General features: G+C 38.2%; 3 long non-coding RNA genes across 3 annotated transcripts in view; all 3 read right to left on the bottom strand.

Annotated features, from left to right (window-relative positions):
• Positions 1-3,262: 3,262 nt before the first annotated feature.
• LOC137821284 (uncharacterized) lies at positions 3,263-5,278 on the bottom strand. The gene is made up of 4 exons (XR_011082776.2): positions 4,689-5,278; positions 4,386-4,589; positions 3,890-4,269; positions 3,263-3,694 (listed from the first exon to the last, which is right to left on the bottom strand). It is a non-coding gene; the product is annotated as an uncharacterized LOC137821284 (long non-coding RNA).
• A 2,975-nt stretch (positions 5,279-8,253) lies between these two features.
• On the bottom strand, positions 8,254-10,263 carry LOC137821285 (uncharacterized). Its single transcript, XR_011082777.2, has 4 exons — positions 9,721-10,263; positions 9,419-9,621; positions 8,926-9,308; positions 8,254-8,728 (listed from the first exon to the last, which is right to left on the bottom strand). It is a non-coding gene; the product is annotated as an uncharacterized LOC137821285 (long non-coding RNA).
• A 1,392-nt stretch (positions 10,264-11,655) lies between these two features.
• LOC150025127 (uncharacterized) overlaps positions 11,656-22,085 on the bottom strand; it is a 28,497-nt gene continuing 18,067 nt past the window's right edge. Inside the window, exon 2 of the long non-coding RNA XR_016515759.1 lies at positions 11,656-12,027. This is a non-coding gene — a long non-coding RNA (uncharacterized LOC150025127). The remainder of the gene's footprint in view (positions 12,028-22,085) is intronic.

A 22,085-nucleotide genomic window follows, 5' to 3' on the forward strand; every position in this document is an offset into this window, starting at 1 on the left:
CACTGACCTTCGTACAAATACAATCTCCCACTGTTCTGTAATTAACACAAGCCAATAAGAGCTGCTGAATCTTATATTAGTAAGACAATAGGTATACGGGCACGACGGAAGGATTAGGAGATACATATGATGTTTAAAATCTTTAAAATGTAGATATTATAATACGGATGTATATATTATATAATTTTAAATTATATAAATTAAAAATAAATATTTATGTGTAAAATTATGTTTCAGATTTTTTTAGGCAGAAATATATTTTTCATGACTGGTTCAAAAGAATTTGTTTCTTATTTTTATAATCATAATAAAAGTTTATACAATAAATTTGATTTTTAAAAAAATTATTGTATTTATACCTTTTAAATTTGTGTTAGAACGTGTTAGAATTTTCAAAAATTCAACAAATATTTTTTGAATTGAACACTTCACCGATAAATGTCTTACGAGTATCGACACGGATACGTGTGTCCGACACGGATACGTCCATTTAAGATAAATGTCATAGCCTACCTCAAACTTTCAAGAAAACCATATTATTTTTTATATTTTATATTTTATATTCTTTATCTAACTAAATAAAAGAAAATAAGTTGTTGTTTGTAATTTTTTCCTTCTCTGTTTTTTTGTGTGGAAATAAATCATTTGTAAGGAATTTTAGATTATTACTAATAATCATCAACAGAGGGGGAATTTGGATGGAGGAATAAGAAACAATAGAGACACACATTATCTTTTTTGCTAGTATCATTCTAAATTATTGAAATATAAGACACAAATATAATAAAAATTGATTAATTTAAATTAAAAGAAAGAGATATGAAAGGATAAGTTAGGGTAAAAAAAAAATCTTGATGCCATTAATGGTTGCAGTTAAAAATAAGAAATAGAAAAAATTGGCTATAAAAATGAGTTGGGATGAGGAGAGAGAGAAAGTAAGGAAAAGGAAAGGGAAGAAAGAAGGTAAGAGAGAGAGAGATAACGACAAGAGATCGAGAAAAAAAAATTATTTAACATTTCTCTCACTTTTATTTTACTTTAGATTTCATTTAATAATAAAATATTATATTTAAAAAATAAAAAAATTAATTGTCAAAAAGCAAAGTAAAAAAAAAAATGATGTATGAGATATAATTTCCCGAGAAAGAAAAACACTTAAACACTTAATTCAAATTTAAAAACACTTACTTCAAATTTAATGTATCTACTACAAAAGTAATACTTTTATTTTATTTTAATTATTTTATAAGTACAATTATTCAATTTATATTTTATTATGTATATTTACACTAAAAAAAATTATTTATAACAAGAATTATATATGGTGTTACCGACGATTTTAACTCCGTTAAATGCGTTATCCGCAGTTTGCTCTACTCCTGAAAGATTGTCATTAACTGATTACAGGTGATGTAAAAACTTTCACTATTCTCGACGGTTTGAAAACTCCCACTACTTTTAGGAAGTTCATTTTAAAAAAATGTAGGTGACAAATAATAAAAATAGTAAACCAAAATAACCCAAATATTTTGGGTTATTTTTTTCTATAGGCTATGTTGTTAAATAAACCTGTTATGTTTATCATTGTAATAAGGAAGCTGTAATACTTATACTATTATTTAGATAATATTTACTAAAATGTAGAGATTATTTAATGAGGTAATTTAAATTTTTATTTAATAATCACAATAGTACTAGAAAAAAAAAGGTTTTAAATATATATTACTAACATTTTAAAGGAAATCATGCTTAAAAATATAATAGACATAAATTATTGACCATAAAGTTACCAGAAATAATTAGATAACTCACCACCCATTTCTAATGATTAGAAAAACAATCACGGCCTCCTCTAACATTTCACCATGCTTGCTAATATTTTGCATTGTGTTATATTGTTCCCTTTTAATTTAATATAATATTTTATATGGAATGGAAAAGACCTCGCCAACCACGCAGAAACAACACCCATTTCGGGATCAAAGGAAAAGTTTTTCCATTGTTTAAAAAAAAAGACAAATCAGCACTAAAAATATATATCAATGAAATGACAAGACAGATAAAAATGGGTTAAATTAACGTAATGGGAAATCAGATTTTGCCCTTAAAATGCAACAAGCCAATTGTTAGAATGAATAATTACATAAGTACAAGGAAAAAAAAAAATCCAATTGCATGAAAGATTTTATATTGGGTTAAGTCATGCATTTTTGTTCAGCCATTTTATTTGAAAGATTTTATATTGGATTAAACCATGCATTTTTGTTCGGCCATTTTATTTAGTAGGTTGTTTTTGAGTTTCAACTCTTGCTTTAATTTAAGGAATTGTAAGCATGGCCCTTAGGTTCATATATAAGGACTAAGCAATATGAATGAAGACAAAAGTTTCACACACAACAATCAACAAATTACCCTCCAAGCCTCCACCTCACCTACCCCAACAGCTACAACTTACCACCAATTTTGTCACTATCTATCTAATAACTCTATTGCATCCCTTCACCTCTTATCGGTGGAAAACCAGCCCAGCTCAACCACAAACACAACCATTGCTCACCCCTCCTCTCCGTTTCTCCGTTAGATAATCTACCCTCACCCATTTAATCCCTCCTTCAGAAATACCACACTATCTTTCAAAAACCTCACGGGTTACCCCAACAGAGTTCACATGACCACCATATCCCGTTGTTACCTAACACCCCACCCATCAAGGTAAAACCCTATTGCTACTCACACCACCACAAGGAAGTGATCACTGCTCTCATTTATGAAATGTTGCAAAAGGGTATTATCCAACCCAATACAAGCCCTTTTTTTTCCCGGTGTTGCTAATAAAAAAAAAAATGGTCCATGACATTTTTGTGTTGACTATGGAGCCCTAAATGCAGCCACCATTCGTGACCATTTCCCATTCCTACCATTGATGAATTGCTAGATGAGTTAGACTCAACTACTGTTTTTACTAAAATAGATTTACACTCTAGTTGTCGTGCTAGATGAGTTAGACTCAACTACTGTTTTTACTAAAATAGATTTACACTCTAGTTGTCACCAAATACTTCTTGTTCCAGAAGACACTCACAAAACAGCTTTCCGCACTATTGATGGTCATTACGAATTCCTAGTCATGCCATTTGGGTTAACTAACACCCCTTCTACTTTTCAAGTAACAATGAATGATCTTCTCAGACCATACCTCCGCAAGTTTGTCTTAGTTTTTTTTATGACATTTTAATTTACAGTTCAAGCTTACAGGACCATATGATTCATCCCAAAACTATATTGGAAGTGCTACACACTCAAATTTTTTTTGCTCAAGGGGTCCAACCAGACCCACAAAAGATCAGCGCCATACACAATTGGCCTCAGCCACGGTCACTCACGACATTACGGGGTTTCCTCGGCCTCACTGGATTTTATAGAAAATTCATAAAGCACTACGCCACACTCGCTGCTCCTCTCACCGACTTATTACAAAAACACAAATTTAGATGGACGGAGCTTGCGCAACAAGCATTTGAAAAATTGAAATTACATATGACACAAATGCCTACTCTACACCTCCCTGACTTCAAGCTTCCATTTGTGGTAGAAACTGATGCCTTCGCAGTGGCCGTTGGAGCTGTACTCAGTCAAAATGGCCATCCTCTTGCCTTCTTCAGCAAAAAGATGAACCCCAAGCTCCAAGCTTCTTCTGTTTATGTCCGTGAGATGTATGCCATCACAGAGTCAGTAAAAAAATGGCGTCAGTATCTCATAGGACAACATTTCACAATAATCACAGATAAGAAAAGCCTCAACACCCTTCTTGCCCAAACCATACAAACCCCAGAACAACAAAAATGGACAGCTAAATTATAGGGATATGATTTCCAAAAAATTTACCAACCTGAACGGGAAAATGCGGCGGCTGATGCTCTTTCAAGAATGGATGAGGAACCCACACTCAACATGTTGGCAGTTTCGTCCCCATTACCTCAGCTGATTCAAGAACTCCAAAATTTTTTTGACACCGCAGAAGGCCAGGAGGTGATCTAGGCATGCACAGGAAACCAACAGCAACCAAGTCTTTTTTCCACAGGCCATGGGTTACTCTTTTTCTGCCACCAAATTTTTGTGCCAGCAACAAAGGACTTTTGTTAGCGCATCATGAATGAGTTCCATGCTTCTCCTTATGGCGGCCACTCCAGTTTTAAACTGACCCTCAAGCGCATATCCGTTTCCTTCTACTGGCCGAAATGGACATGAGACGTCCATAGCTTCGTCCAACTATTCTCCGTGTGTCAGAAAAACAAATACATGCCAACAAAATTCAAGGTTTACTTCAACCATTACCAATTCCAGAACAAGTATGGGAAGATATATCAATGGATTTTATTACTCACCTTCAAAGTTCAGCTGGCCACTCGATCATTTGGGTCATCTGTGACAGATTAACAAAATATGCCCACTTCCTAGCTCTTCCTACGCACTTCACAGCCCAACAGCTAGCCAAACGATTTTCAGTGGAAATATGCCGACTCCATGGTCTACCAAAAACCATCGTCTCCGACTGCGACCCCTTGTTCGTCAGTACCTTCTGGCAACACCTATTCAAGGCACAAGGAACCACGTTAAAATTCAGCTCGTCATACCACCCACAAACTGACGACCAAACGGAAGTGTTGAATAGAGGGTTAGAAGTGTACCTCAGGTGCTTTGTGGGAAATCAACCGGACAAATGGTATCAATTTCTTCACTTGGCAGAGTTATGGCACAACACCACCCACCATTCGGCTATAGGAACCTCACCCTTCCATGCTCTGTATGGTGGACAACCACCCACTGTTGTCGACTTCGTGCGCACCCTACAAGACGGTGCAACCATTTCGGGGTCGTTATCCGAACACATCGTCGTCCTTCAGGAGCTCCAGGAGCACTTGCATCTTACAAGGAAGCGAATGTGTGACCAAGCGAATCAACACCGCACAGATCGGAGTTTCGCACCAGGAGATTAGGTGTGGGTTTTCCTCCAACCCTACAGGCAACGAACCTTGGAACGACGTACACACCAAAAGATGGGACTGCGCTTCTCAGGCCCATACAAGGTATTACGCCGCATCGAATCCGCCGCGTACGAGCTACAACTGCCAGCGACCGCCCACGTCCACCCTGTTTTTCATGTGTCGCTACTGCGAATTTTGAAAGGGACTTTTGAAGAAGCTCCTTTAGTTTCTACCAAGTCCGCAAACAACTGCCCAACAACACTTAACTCACATTCAAAAACCAGTCAAAACCTTCTGAACGCACCGCCCTAAGAGTCCAATAACAACGAGACAAGTGTGGTGGAACCCTAGAACCTCGAGCCCATCACGCACGTGCCTACCCCACCTTTTACCCCCACACTTTCTAACTATCTGCACACGCATCCTGCCACAACCATTACCGCATGCCACGTGTAAAGGAACGTGCAACAGCCACAACGTCCCCAAACATTGAGCCCAACGCCCATAATGCATCCCACGCACCCTAACCCTAATGCAATCGTGACACATACCTTGGCAAACCCTAATGCACTAGCGATGCATACCTTAACAAACCCTAATGTGCCAATGACGCATCCTACCCAACCCAGTGCCCAAGCCCAAATCCAATGTGCCCAACCCAACAAGCCTACACAATGTCAATTCGCACCCCGTTCTAAATATCCCCACACACCACCCAATGCTCCAGACACGTCTCAACTGGGCCACATCCAGCCCAACACCTCTCCACTGGCCCATTAGACTCCAAGATTGTACTTTGAGGACAAAGTGCTTCCTGAGTCGGAGAGTAATGTTAGAATGATTAATTACACAAGAACAAGGCAAAAATAACAACCCAATTGGATGAAAGATTTTATATTGGGTTAAGTCCATGCCTTTTTATTTTGCCATTTTATTTAGTATGTTGTTTTTTAGTTTCAGTTGTTGCTTTAATTTTAAGAATTGTAAGGCCCATGGCCCTTAAGTCTGTATGAATGAAGACAAAAGTTTTTTTTGTGATAACCCTAGTTTTAGTATAACAGTAACAAAGGTCTATAATTGGTGCTTTCATTGATATGGCTCCCAAACTATCATCCAAGGACATGGAAGAGTTCATCCACACCATCCAAGCTCAACTCACCCTGATTCAAAACCAATTAAAGGACACCTCTAGCAAAGAGTCTACCCTAGAAGCAAAGAATGACAACCTCCACTCCTATGTCACATCACTGCTGGATCAAGTCACCCTCCTCACACACCCTGAAAATCCAAATCCTCTGCATCACCACCAAACAAGTCCTCTATCATCGCATTCTCACTCCCACTAGCAACAACCCCCTTCTCTACAACCACCAACACTTACCCTACCTTTTTTTGAAGGTACCAATCCTCTGGACTGGCTTTTTCAGGCAGATCATTATTTTTCATTCTATCAAATTCCCCTAGACCAGCGTTTGCTCATGGTGGGATTCCACATGCAGGGAGATGCTCTCTCCTGGTTTAAATGGCTGCACAACAATAACCTCCTCATAGATTGGCAATCATTCACAAGGGCCTTGGAGCTCCGTTTTGGCCCATCAACATATATCAATCACCAAGTTGAGTTATTCAAACTCCAACAAACCTCCACAGTCACAGAATACCAAGGCAGGTTTGAACATTTATACAACTGTGTGGTGGGTCTCACTCCCGAGACTATACTTAATTGCTTCATTTCTGGTTTGAGTATTGACATTCGCAGAGAGCTCACTATATTAAATCCTTACTCTATAGCCCAAGACATAGGACTAGCCAAGCTTATTGAAGACAAACTCAGAGATTCTAAACCTAAACAACACCGTTTTAGCCCACCACCACACCACACCACCACTACTTCTTCATTCACAAACACTAGACCTAATACCCTTACCCTACCCCACCATCAGATCAAATACCCATAAAACGTCTCTCATCTTCCCAAATGCAAGAACGACGTGCCCTAGGTCTATGCTACAATTGTGATGAAAAGTTCTTTCCTGGCCATAAGTGTACTACATCTCGTTTTTTACTTCTCTTGGATGATCCTGATACCTTAAATGAACCCACCGAGCAATTCGTCTCACCCTCCGAATACACTACTCCCCTCCATTTTCACATCTCCCCACAAGCCATCTCAGGTACCATTTCCCCAAAAACCCTCAAATTCATAAGTTTAAACCGCAATCTTCCAGTCACCGTTCTTATTGATTCAGGTAGCTCGCACAACATCCTTCAACCACGTATCGCCTGCCATTTACACCTAACCATATCTCCTAGCCCACCACTATCTGTTATGGTTGGTAATTGGGCTTTCATCTAGTGTCAAGGACTTTGCCCATAAGTGGATATCTCACTCAACACTCCACCTTTACTATCCTTTTTTACCTTCTTCCCATTGAAGGTGTGGATGTTGTCCTTGACATAGATTGGTTAAGTACACTGAGATCCATCCATGAAGATTTCGCAATCCCCAGCATAGCTTTCACACACAACAATCAACAAATTACCCTCCAAGCCTCCACCTCACCCACCCCAACAACTACCACTTACCACCAATTTTGTCACTATATATCTAATAACTCTATTGCATCCCTTCACCTCTTATCGGTGGAAAACCAGCCCAGCTCAACCACATACACAACCATTGCTCACCCCTCCTCTTCGTTAGACAATCTACCCTCACCCATTCAATCCCTCCTTCAGAAATACCACACTATCTTTCAAAAACCTCACGGGTGACCACCATATCCCGTTGTTACCTAAAACCTCACCCATCAAGCTAAAACCCTATCGCTACTCACACCACCATAAGGAAGTAATCACTGTTCTCATATATGAATGTTGCAAGAGGGTATTATCCAACCCAGTACAAGCCCTTTTTCTTCCCCGTGCTGCTAATAAAAAAAATGGTACATGACGTTTCTGTGTTGACTATAGAGCCCTAAATGCGGCCACCATTCGTGACCATTTCCCATTCCTACCATTGATGAATGGCTAGATGAGTTAGCCTAAGCTACTGTTTTTACTAAAATAGATTTACACTCTGGTTATCACCAAATACTTCTTGTTCCAGAAGACACTCACAAAACAGCTTTCTGCACTATTGGGTTAACTAACGCCCCTTCTACTTTTCAGGCACAACAAATGATCTTCTCAAACCATACCTACAATGATTTGTCTTAGTTTTTTTTTTATGACATTTTAATTTATAGTTCAAGCTTACAGGACCATATGATTCATCTCTAAATTATATTGGAAGTGCTACACACTCAAAATAAAAATGTCAAGCTTTCCAAATGCAGTTCCGCAACCGCAGAAGTAAGTTACCTAGGTCACGTAATATCAGCTCAATGGGTCCAACCAAACCCATAAAAGATCAGCGCCATACACAATTGGCCTCAGCCACAGTCACTCACGACATTACAGGATTTCCTCGACCTCACCAGATTTTATAGAAAATTCATAAAGCACTACGCCACACTTGCCGCTCCTCTCACCGACTTATTACAAAACCACAAATTTAGATGGACGGAGCTTGCGCAACAAGCATTTGAAAAATTGAAATTAAACATGACACAAATGCCTACTCTACACCTCCTTGACTTCAAGCTTCCATTTGTGGTAGAAACTGATGCCTCTGCAGTGGCCGTTGGAGACCATCCTATTGCCTTCTTCAGCAAAAAGATGAAACCCCAAGCTCCAAGCTTCTTCCGTTTATGTCCGTGAGATGTATGCCATCACAGAGTCAGTAAAAAAATGGCGTCAGTATCTCATAGGACAACATTTCACAATATCAAAGATCAGAAAAGTCTCAACACCCTTCTTGCCCAAACCATACAAACCCCAAAACAACAAAAATGGACAGCTAAATTACAGGGATATGATTTCCAAATAATTTACCGACCTGGATGGGAAAATGCGGCGCCTGATGCTCTTTAAAGAATGGATCAGGAACCCACACTCACCATGCTGGCAGTTTCGTTCCCAATGCCTCAGTTGATTCAAGAACTCCAAAAAATTTTGACACCGCAGAAGGCCAGGAGGTGATCCAGGCATGGGAAACCAAGAGCAACCAAGTCTTTTTTCCATAGGTCATGGGTTACTCTTTTTCCGCCTCCAAAATTTTTGTGCCAGCAACAAAGGACTTTCGTCAGCGCATCATGAATAAGTTTCATGCTTCTCCTTATGGCGGCCACTCCAGTTTTAAACTGACCCTCAAGCGCATAGCCGCTTCCTTTTACTGCCCAAAATGGACATGAGACGTCCATAGCTTCGTCCAACAATGCTCTGTGTGTCAAAAAAGCAAATACATGCCAACAAAAATTCAAGGTTTATTTCAACCATTACCAATTCCAGAACAAGTACGGGAAGATATATCAATGGATTTTATTACTCACCTTCCAAGTTCAGCTGGCCACTCGGTCATTTGGTCATCTACGACAGATTAACAAAATATGCCCACTTCCTAACTCTTCCTACGCACTTCACAACCCAACAGCTAGCCAAATGTATTTCAGTGGAAATATGCCGACTCCATGGTCTACCAAAAACCATCGTCTCCGACCGCGACCCCTTGTTCGTCAGTATCTTCTGGCAACACCTATTCAAGGCACAAGGAACCACGTTAAAATTCAGCTCGTCATACCACCCACAAACTGACGGCCAAACGGAAGTGTTGAACAAAGGGTTAAAAGTGTACCTTAGGTGCTTTGTGTGGAATCAACCGAACAAATGGTATCAATTTCTTCACTCGGCAAAGTTATGGCACAACACCACCTACCATTCTGCTATAGGAAGCTCACCTTTCCATGCTTTGTACGATCGACAACCACCCATTGTTGTCGACTTCGTGCGCACCCCACAAGACGGTGCAACCATTCCGGGGTCATTATCCGAACACACCGTCGTCCTCTAGGAGCTTTGGGAGCACTTGCGTCGTAGAAGGCAACGAATGTGTGACTAAGCGTACCAACACCGCACAGATTGGTGTTTCGCACGAGGAGATTGGGTGTTGGTTCGCCTCCAAGCCTACAGGCAACGAACCTTGGAACGACATACACACCAAAAGTTGGGACCACGCTTCTCAAGCCCATACAAGGTATTACACCGCATCAGAGCCGTCGCGTACGAGCTACAACTGCCAGCGACCGCCTGTGTCCACCCTGTTTTTCATGTGTTGCTGCTGCGGATTTTCAAAGGGACTTCTGAAGAAGCTCCTTTAGTTTCTACCAAGTCTGCAAACAACTGCCCAAGAACACTTAACTCACATTCAAAAACCAATCAGAAACTTCTGAACCCACCGCCCTAAGAGTCCAATAACAGCGAGACAAGTGTCGTGGAACCCCAGAACCTCGAGCCCATCACGCACGTGCCTACCCCACCTTTTAACCCCACACTTACTAACTATCTGCACACGCATCCTGGCATAACCATTAACGGCACGCCACATGTAATGGAACGTGTAGTAGCCACAGCGTCCCCAGACTTTGAGCCCAACGCCCATAATGCATCCCACGCACCCAAGCACCCTAACCCTAATGCTCCAGCGACACATACCTTAGCAAACCCTAATGCGCCAATGTCACATCTTAGCCAACCCGGTACCCCAGCCCAAATACAATGTGTCCAACCCAACAAGTCTACACAATGTTAGTTCGCACCCCTTCTAAATATCTACACACCAACCAATGCTCCAGACACGTCTCAACTGGACCACATCCAACCCAACACCTCCCCACCGGCCCAACAAACTCCAAGACTGCACTTTGAGGACAAATGCTTTCTGAGCCGGACAATAATGTTAGAATGAGTAATTACACAAGCACAAGGCCCAAAAAACAACCCAAATGGATGAAAGATTTTATATTGGATTAAGCTCATGCCTTTTTGTTCTGCCATTTTATTTAGTATGTTGTTTTTGAGTTTCAACTGTTGCTTTTATTTTAAGAATTGTAAGGCCCATGGCCCTTAAGTCCGTATATAAGGACTAAGCAATATGAATGAAGGCAGAAGTTTTTTTTTTTGATAACCCTAGTTTTAGTATAGCAGTAGCAGAAGTTTATCACCAATGCATGATAAAAAATGTGAGCCTAAAATTGTAGGAAGATAAAATGTTAGTTATAGTTAAATACAATAAACACTACTTTATTAAAAACAATAATAGTTTCTCTTTAATAACGAGGGCATTGCAGATAAAATGTAGACACCCTTTTCATATGCACACTAACACAACTTACAAAATCCTCCCTTTTTTAATATCTGAGAAGTAGATGCCTCCTAAATTCAATACACTTGAATTTTTATTTTGAATTTCTTCCTTGACTAGCCTGATCATGTTATCAATTTGTAGGAGAGTAATAGTAGTTTTGGTGGCAAACTAAAATAAATAACCAAAAGTTTGACCAAAAGTTTGATTAGGTAGTTATATAAGATGAAAGTTTTTTACAACAACTATTATATGTAATTAAATACAATTGTTTAAGGTTGTCCCTCACTCACCTCATTCATTGTTTTTTTTATGATACACATGACATATGTAACTGCACTTTTAATTTTAAGTATATCTCGCAATCTTATATTCTTATCTAACTTAAGCTTACAATGAAAATCCTAGAAGATATAATCTAAAGCTGAGTCAGAAAACTATAGTTTGTTTTTTCACATGAAAAATTTATAAATATAATAAAAAGTACACATGTGTGCATCTTTGCTTGGGGCACAAATGACATCCTTCTTGACACCACCCTAATAGCAACCAAATTCCAAATTACACTCATTTCAAACTACTCAATAATTTTCCTAGATATATATTATAAGGTAAATAGTATTCAAGATAAAATCAAAATATCTAAAATTCAAATAACAACAAAATAATATTGGCCATCAGAACTCTGAGTGAACCTTCAACTTTCAAGTGAGCATCAACGTTGTCCTTGTCAGTGAAGACACCAGTTGACTCAGCAACATAATTAGCACCAGCCTCACCCCTTGGAATGTCCTCGGGTTTCTGTGGCAACAAAATAAATTAATCAGATAAAAAATAAAAAAGTAAACCTTGATCCCTACTAATTACAATAACAAATCATCATTGTTCTAACTAACTAACTAACTCCCCCTTTCTCGTAGTCCTAACATAGAATGATAATAACTTTGCTTCTTTGGTACATGGCTGATGGAAATTTTCTTACAAGACTTGGAGATTTAGTTAATTTGTAGTCTTTTCCCCAAGAACAATAATTGTAAAAAACGTAAGATATCAATTATAATTTGTACATAAGTAAATATAAGATAATACAGTCCATGAAATAGTTTATCTAATGTTATTCTTAATATTCCAAATCAAACATTATTGTTAATAATAATAATATATTTGGACAAGTATGTACTTAAATAGATGGCAATATATCATGAGTTATGGATATGAATATCAAGTATTTTACATAAGTATATCTCATTTATTTTAGTACATGTTGGGGTATGAAGTAATAGATTACATGTCTTTTGTATTCAACCATGATATTTAGACAAATGGATTGTGTTATAATTGGAACTGTTCTTACAACAAGGACTAAGAACACTTGAATAGATTGACAAGACTAATTTCTTTTACGGATCTTGGGTTTTTCTACGTTACTCCTCAGGTTCTCTCGATTTCTTCTTGGGTTGGACTCTTGGTTTCTTCTTGGGCTGGGCTCTCTCGCCTATTCCTGGGGCTGGATACTCTCGACTTCAACTCAGACTGGATGCTCTCGGCTTCTTCTCGGGCTGGGTGCTCTCTCGGCTTTTCCTCGACACAGATGGGTGTACCTGCAAGGCGCTCCGATGCCAAAGTCAGAAATGGTTTTATGTTCATCAGACAGAAATCACTCTTACTTACCTCTTGTGTTGACCTTCTATTTATACAGTTTTCTTAATGGGCTTACACTTTACCTTTGGACTTTCTTTCTACACCATTTTATTATTCATGCACCCCCTAACGCAGGCTTTTATCTAATTGGGCCTTGTTATAATAATAATATATATTTTAGTTTTATTCTTTTATTCATAACCTTTGGGTTATTTCTTACATTTAGCTCTCGGTTTTAGCCTACCAATACATTGGCCCCTGAGGCATAAAGACATTTATTTAAGTTTTAAGAAAAGTATTTATGTCTGAATATAATATAATAGTTTTGAAATGTGATTTTATATTAAATACCTCGTTTCTCGTGATTTATTTTGCTTAGAGTAAGTGATTTGACATGAGAATGTTGTTTTAACCGTTAGATGATGCATTTTTGAACGGTTTTAAGTTGTTGTGACTTTTTAGTTTCTAGGGTTTGTTTTGGGTTATAAATAGGTCTTTCACTCAACCTATTATGGTTTTGTTGCTTTCTGAGAGCAAATACGTTTCAAGCTTCGTTTGTTTCTTAAAGGTAACATGTCTATTTCGAGTTCTTCTTTTGCTACTGATGATTTGAGTGGTTTTTCAAGCGCGGGGTAACATCACCCGCTTTGCTGAGAAGTTTTGTGAAGTACGATCGAGCTTTCGGATTCGTAGCCGCCATCAATGCTGAAAACCGATAAAAAATTTAGCAAAGTTAAAAATCTCATGCTATAAAACAAGAAAATGTGAAACAACTACATACCAATAAGATCTTCTTGAGGTCTTGTTGAAGTATACAATTGTAACAAAGCGCGAGTGGGAATCCGGTACAAGAGGTGGCCAAAAACCTCAATGATATGACGGTCAGCAACATCCATTGAGTGACAAGGACATGAGTTAAACTTCAAAGGATCTTTCGTCCAATATAGAGGAAACTTTGGAGAATCTCCATTAAAAAAATACTCTCTTCCTTCTGGCTCTATTAGAATCTTGAAAAATCCTCTTTTAAAATCCTTGTATGATGAGGTAAAAGGTTTAAGAAAACAAATTGATGGAAACCAAGTAGAGGACGCCCAAGCCCATGACGCCCAAGCCCAAAGAATCACTAGGAGCATGGCAAGAGCTTTGGGACAAGAGTATCAAAAGATGACTCTTCTTATTTCTATTGTATAGAGTAGGGGAGCGGATATTAAATAAATAGGTGTAAATGTATTAGAGAGAGTCACATTGTCCATGTGACTTAAGTAGGGGGTGTAGGTGTAGAGTGTGGAGGTTGCAGTTGAGATTCCTGAATCCAGTTTGTAGTATCTTTGTGGTGCTCAGTCATGGTATGTGCTTGAGGCTGCAACTGCAATCGTAAGGTTGTAGGTTGGTTTTGATGTGAACAGTTGCTTACATAAGGATTTGGCGTGCTTGCTGCTGGAAACGGAGAAGATGTAGGTGTAGGTGCTGGATGGAGTCGGTGTGGAGGTGCTGGAGTCATATGTATGTCTTGTACAATAGTGGAATAAGAGTGAAGTTTGGAGGCATAAATACAAAGCTGTTACGGTTTTTAATGTGAAAAGAATGAACAAAAGGATGATGGTAAGGGGATGGCAGGTTGTTGTTATTATAAAGATGAAGAAAAGAATTCAGGGTACGGTTATTGTCTTCTGGTCCTACCACATCTCTTTGGTGGTATTGTCATGATTGATGCACCTTTTGTGTGCTAATTGCTCTCTTATTAAGGGAGTGGACTGTTTGGTTTAGGTGTGCACTAAGTGATGTTGTTCATTAGTTGTTTGGGTGTTTTATGTAGGTTAAGCCAATTCTGGTTGCTATCTCCATGTCCTATGGAGAACTATCTATATGGTTGATGTATACGGGTTGGGATACCCCTGAAGTATCCTACTTAATTTAATTTATTTTATTGCTGATAAAAAAAAGGAGGTGCCAAAACTAGGAAGGAAGTCACACCTTCCTCATGCTCTAGTTGGCGCCATTTTAGTGTCATTTAGGGGGAAATTTGAATTTGATTTAGCTTCTCATTTCAGCACCTCTTAGGCTATAAATAAAGTGCTTGCCTTTGTAAAATTCAGAATTGGAAATTAAATGTAGAGAAACTCTACTCAAGTTTAGAGAGAAATTGTGAGTTTTGTTGTCTCCTTCTTCCCTTGCCTTATCTTGTGTGCCAATGGAGAGCTTCAAGTGGCGGCAACCTTTCAGTTATCTTGGAACAAGACTCCAAGTGGCGTGATGCAGTTCCAAATTCTCAATCCAGCAAGCTTCATCCAATAAGTGTTGATTCTTTCATCTTTTGCAATTTCAATCGGTAGTTTGGTTTGTTTTAGTGATCTTCATCCTTTTCACCGTTTGGTTTTGTATTTCTTAGCTTGTTCTTCAATTTCTGTTCGGTGTTCTTGTGTTTCTGTTTTCAATTGCGCCTTTATCTTGTTCCATGGAAGTGTACAAGGAAATAACACTCTTATTGAGTTTGGATCATCATTTTGGAAGGCTATGACTCCATTGATGACTCCTTAAGCTGCCTTGTTTCCATTTCTGTTTTCAGCTTGTTGTCTTGTGGTTTTAATTTCGTTTCCTTTGTTTTTAAGCACTCCTTGATCCTTAAATTGTTGTTAATTTTCTCATATAATGTTGTATTCAAAAGTTTTAAAGTGTCTATGTTCAATTCAACTCATATCATGTGGTATCTAGAGCTATGGTTATGTGCAAATTTTTTTTTGAGTTGCTGGACACTTTGAATCTGTTTTGTGATTAGTAATTCTGTTTTTAGGCTTAATTTGAGTTTTATTGCTGTTTTCTTAATTGTGCCTATCATGTGTTTGTGTCTTTTCCTTTTTGAATCCATACAAGTTTTGTCATAGTCATGTTTTTTCCAAGATTGTCATCACTTCTTGTAGTACTTTTATTGCATTTATTTTTTCTTGCTTTGGTGTAATACAGTTTGAGTTTAATTCTTGATCCTTTGTGCATTTTTTGTTTTAGTATTGAATTCATACTTGTATTTTAGACCTATACAAGTTCTTATACATAATTTCCATTATGTCTTTGCTAGTTCTTAATTCTGTTTTTCATTCCTGTTCGGATTCCTCTGTTTTTCTGAAAACGTGCTTACTGTTTCGATTTATTGCAATTGATTTACTCACTGGAAATTTTTGAAATTATGGATTTGTGTTCTTTAAAGTGTTATAAAAAAGTAGAAAAAAGAAGTACTTCAAAATTCAAAGTACAAAAAAATGATAAATAAAATACAAAAAGTGTGCAATTCTGCCGAAAAAAAAATACGGTAATCTGGCAGCGATTTTAGAAAATTTATCTCAATTAATTGACTTACTGTTTTTGAGTCATTCCAGTGCCATTGTTGAGCTAAGATCTTGAACTTTCTGTGGTTAAAATTTCATAATCCAATTCGCTTTATATCGTTCCAGTTAAATCAGTGAACATCAAGCATAGTTTGCATAAAAAAATTTCCAATAGCTCTGTTTTTTGTTTTCTTCATCTACTCTAGTGCTTTTCTTTAGGACTCTTTTGTGTGCCTTCTTTTTCATTGAGTTCCTTACTTTTCTTGCTTGTCTTTTAATTCATAGTCTTTTCCAGTTTTGTCATATATTGCATTCTGTTTTGGTTTAGCTTTTCTTGCTTGTCTTTTTGTTCTTCTACGTTTTGTGGAGACTTGTTCTTAAGTGAGTGTGGTTTGCTTTGACATTTTTCATTTGAAGATCCTCCAATCCACAAGAAAGGCTTGGTTAAGGACAGAACACTTTCTTGGAGTGGTTTGAGCACTTTCTTTTGACATTTTTCCAGCAACCTACATCTCACTTTATTTTGCTAACAAGTTTCTTTAATTGTTTGTTTCCGTTTTTGTACCTTTTGATCATGGCTAATTTTTCTAGTGGAGAATCCTCCAAACCTTGCTCACCTCAAAAGGAGCTCTCTTTGAAGATTTAAAGAATGCTAGACAATCAAATGCTCAATATCTTGATGTGATAAGACAAATGGAGGCAAGGCTCCAAAGCTTGGAGTTAAGCCGTGAAGAAGTCCATCAAAACCGGGAGAGAAGACATCATCCTCCTCTTCGGCATTCTTCAAGGAATTCTCATTCTTCTCATGGATATTATGAAAAAAATGCACGGCCAAGGCACCATCACCATGAAGAGAGGCGCCAACATGTGGCTGGCCCTTATTCACCTAATGTAAAACTCCCTAGCTTTAGTGGTGAAAGTGATCATAATGTGTACCTAGGGTGGGAGGCTAAGGTTGAGCAAATATTTGATGTAAATGGGGTTAGAGATGAGCATAGGGTTAGATTACCATCCTTAGAATTCTTAGACTATGCCATGCAATGGTGGCATCAATATCTCATGGACATTGACCTACACAAGAGACCGCCCGTGGTCTCTTGGGACGATTTAAAAGCTTGTTTACGTGCTAGATTCGTACCCCCACACTTTAGGAAATACCTATTGTTGAAACTCCAACGGTTTCATCAAGGCACGCTAAGTGTGGATGATTACTTTAAACAACTAGACACGCTTTTAATTAGGGTTCATATGGATGAGAGTGAGGAAGCTAAGATAGCTAGGTTTGTGAGTGGCCTTCGAATGGACATTCAAGACGTGGTAAAGCTACAAGAATATTCTTCATTGGAAAATGTAGTTCACCTTGCTAGTAAAATTGAAAATCAACTTGCAAGGAAAAATGCTTTCAAAAATTCTTCTAAAGATAGCTACTACCACTCTTCTTGGAAAAATAAAAATAGTTCTTTTTCAAATATCCCTTCTAAGGACTCTACTTTCAAACCTAGAGATTCTAAACCTTCCACTTCCACTTCTAGGCCTAAATCACCAACTAAATCGTGTAGTAAGAAGTGTTTTAAATGCTTAAGCTATGGACATATTGCTTCTAATTGCCCTTCTAAACGAAATATGTATATGCATGATAGGGTAGAGGGTAGTGAGCATGAGTCTGAATCTTCTAGACATTCCTCACCTTCTAGATCCCCAAGTGAGAGTGAGAGTGAAAGCCCACATGAAGGTGGCCTATTAGTAATAAGACGCATGCTTGGACAAGTTTTAAAACCTTTTGATGAAACTCAAAGAGAAAATATTTTTCATTCAAGGTGTCTTATTAATGATAGGGTATGCTCTTTGATTGTAGATGAGGGGAGCTGTGCTAATGTGGCAAGCACAAGAGTGGTAGACAAACTTGGATTACTTACCATCTCTCATGCCAAGCCCTACAAGTTACAATGGTTAAGTGAGGTAGGTGAGATTGTTGTTAACACGCAAGTCCTCATTACTTTTTCTATTGGTAAATACAAAGATGAGGTCTTGTGTGATGTTTTCCCAATGGAAGCTACTCATATTCTTTTAGGTAGGCCATGGCAATTTGATAGAAAAGTTTTTCATTATGGCTTTATCAACAAAATTTATTTTAACTTCCATGGGCACAAAGTCATTGATGGAAGAGGCCCAAGCACAAGCCCACATGCAAGCCCACCAAAGGGTAGATTTGGGCCAACCAAAGAGTTATGGCCAAGAGGATCCAAGAAGACGTTCTTTTACATGTTCAAATGCCATAAACTCTAGTGTAGAGTAGACTTTAATTTCTTGTCAAAATTAGCATAGGAACTTTATTTGTAATTTTCTTAGAATTAATTTTGGCACCTAAAACACCAACCTAGGTAAACTTAGAGTTTCTAAAAAAACCTCTAAATTTACCAAGGCCGGTCTAGAAAGCCCATGGAGGGGGTGAGCATAAAAACTAGACACACCCCTCCCCATGTGCTCATTTGTGCACCCATGTGCCATGTGCACCCATGTGCTTCACATTTACATTTCATTTGGCTAGCATTAGGGTTGCATTATGGTCCTCCTTAGCCTATAAAAGGAGGAGCCTACACCTTGTATTTTCAAGTTTATTGTGAGTAAAGTTATGCTGCCATTTTGTGCCAAGCTTTGCTTCTCCCTAGAATTCTAGGCTCTAAACTTCATCTCCTTCACCTCTCCTTGGGTTGGTCGAACCTCCCTAGCTTCATACATATCATGCACCTTCAAGATCAACACCACTCTTAGGAGGATCTTGCTCACACACCTTCATAGCTTCCGCACCACTTTTTATCACATGATTCAAGAAGACCTTCATGAAAATGCCATCAGTCATTCTTAAGTCTCTCTCTCCAAAGGAGGTACATAAGGAATAAGTCAAAATGAGAGAAAAGAGAGAGAAAGAAAATGATAAAAAAAGTTCCAAGAGAAGCCTTCTCATATCCACACAACAAGTTAAAAAGGTAATAGTTACTCAAAAGCCTATTTTTTTAGCTATTCCTAGGACTATTGAATGTGAGTCGGTTAAGGATAGTCCCACATGTTTGGACAATTTGGTAAAGGAATACGAAGATGTGTTTCAAGATCCTCCTAAAGGCTTACCACCTCTATAAGAGGGATTGAACACCAAATAGACTTCATGCCCGGGATTTCTTTACCAAATCGCCCTGCATATAGGACCAATCCCCAAGAGGCCAAAGAGATTCAACAACAAGTTGAGGATTTATTAGCTAAGGGGTGGGTACAAGATAGCATGAGCCCATGTGCTATGCCTGTCATACTTGTCCCAAAAAAAGATGGGACATGGAGGATGTGTACGGATTGTCGCGCTATAAATAACATTACCATCAAATATAGGCATCCCATTCCTATGTTAGATGACTTGTTGGATGAATTACATGGGTCTAAAATATTTTCCAAAATTGATCTTAAGAGTGGTTACAATCAAATTCGAATTAAACATGGTGATGAATGGAAAACCGCTTTTAAGACCAAATTTGGTTTATATGAGTGGTTAGTCATGCCTTTTGGCTTGACTAATGCTCCTAGTACCTTCATGCGACTCATGCATCATGTATTAAGAGCATTCATTGGCAAGTTTGTTGTGGTTTACTTTGATGATATTCTTATATATATCTTGTCTTTAGAAGATCATGAGTCACATGTTAGACAAGTCTTAGAAACTCTTAGGAAGGAGAAGTTATATGCTAATCATGCTAAATGTTTCTTTGCATAGATCATATAGACTTCCTAGGGTTTGTGGTTAGTCATAAAGGGGTGCATGTAGATCAAACAAAAGTTGCAGCAATTCAACATTGGCCTACACCCACCAATGTTAATGAAGTACGAAGCTTTCATGGACTTGCTAGTTTTTATAGGCGGTTTGTGAAAGACTTTAGTACAATTGCCGCACCTTTAAATGTCATAGTAAAGAAGGATGTGGTTTTTAAGTGGGGACAAGAGCAAGAAAACGCTTTTCAAACTTTGAAGGAAAAATTGACTAAAACCCCCATTCTAGCCTTTCCTAACTTTGCTAAGACATTTGAAGTAGAATGTGATGCCTCTAATATAGGCATTGGGGCTGTTCTCCTTCAAGAAGAACACCCAATAGCTTATATTAGTGAGAAACTCAAAGGGAGTCATATCAATTACTCCACTTATGATAGAGAACTTTATGTTCTTGTTCGAGTTTTGCAAAATTGGCAACATTATCTTTTTCCAAAGGAATTTGTGATCCATAGTGATCATGAGTCCCTTAAATATTTGAAAAGCCAAAGCAAGCTTAATAAGAGACATGCTAAGTGGGTGGAGTTTATTGAACAATTTCCTTATGTGATCAAACATAAACAAGGTAAAATTAATGTGGTCACCGATGCTCTTTCAAGAAGATATACCTTGTTAAATGTTTTGAATGTTCAATATTTAGGATTTGATCACATAAAGGAACTTTATCATGATGACCTAGATTTTTCTCTAATCTATCAAGAGTGTTCCAAGGGAGGTCACAAAGACTTTTTCTTACATAATGGTTTTCTTTTTAAAGGAAAAAGACTGTGTTTTCCAAGGATCCATAAGACAATCTCTTGTTAGAGAGGCTCATGAGGGTGGGCTTATGGGACATTTTGGGGTAGCTAAGACTTTAGAAACATTGCATGAACATTTCTTTTGGCCTCACATGCGCAAATCCGTACATAGCTTCTGTGATAAATGTATAGTATGTAAGAAAGCTAAATCTAAAGTCCAACCCCATGGTTTATATACCCCTCTTCCTATCCCTACAATGCCTTGGGTTGATATTTCTATGGATTTCATCTTAGGACTTCCCAAGACATTGAAGGGTAAGGATTCCATCTTTGTGGTGGTGGACCGTTTTTCTAAAATGTCTCATTTTATTCCATGCCACAAAGTGGATGATGCATGCCATATTGCAAATCTCTTCTTTAAGGAAGTAGTTCGTTTACATGGACTTCCTAGAAGTATAGTATCCGATAGGGATTCCAAGTTCTTAAGTCACTTTTGGAGGACCTTATGAGGGAAACTTGGCACAAAACTTCTTTTTTCTACTACTTGCCACCCTCAAACTGATGGTCAAACTGAAGTGGTTAATAGAACTTTGGGTCAAATGTTGAGATGCTTTATTTCCGGGAATCCAAGGGTTTGGGAGGATTTACTACCTCATGTTGAGTTTGCTTATAATAGGGTAGTAAATTCCACTAGTACCCATTCTCCTTTTGAGGTTGTTTATGGGTTTAATCCCCTCACACCTCTAGATCTTCTTCCCATTCCTATACTTGATGAGGTTTTATGCAAGAACGGTTTTGAAAAGGCTTCTTTTATCAAAGACTTGAATACCCACATCAAGTTACAAATTGAGAAGAAAGTTGGTAAGTATGCTGAAACTGCCAACCAAAGACGCAAGGCACTAATCTTTGAGCCCGGCGATTGGGTTTGGCTTCATTTGAGAAAGGATATATTTCCTTCTCTAAGGAAGTCCAAACTTATGCCTCGTGGTGATGGCCCTTCCCAAATCACCAAGAGGATTAATGATAATTCCTATGAGTTAAATATGCCTAATACTTATCTTGGTAGTAATTCTTTCAATGTTACTGATCTAACTCCTTTTGATGCAGGTTTTCCAAATTCGTGGACGAATTCTCTCCAACCCGGGGAGTATGATGGAAACCAAGTAGAGGACGCCCAAGATGGGGCCCAAGCCCAAAGAATCACTAGGAGCATGGCAAGAGCTTTGGGACAAGAGTATCAAAAGATGACTCTTCTTATTTCTATTGTATAGAGAAGGTGATGACAAATTCATGAAGTTCTTCTTAGAATCATGTGAAAGATGGTGCGGAAGCCATGAATGTGTATGTGCAA

This window comes from Phaseolus vulgaris, chromosome 9 (genome assembly GCF_051622355.1).
Source record: "Phaseolus vulgaris cultivar YP4 chromosome 9, ASM5162235v1, whole genome shotgun sequence".
Lineage (NCBI taxonomy): Eukaryota > Viridiplantae > Streptophyta > Magnoliopsida > Fabales > Fabaceae > Phaseolus > Phaseolus vulgaris.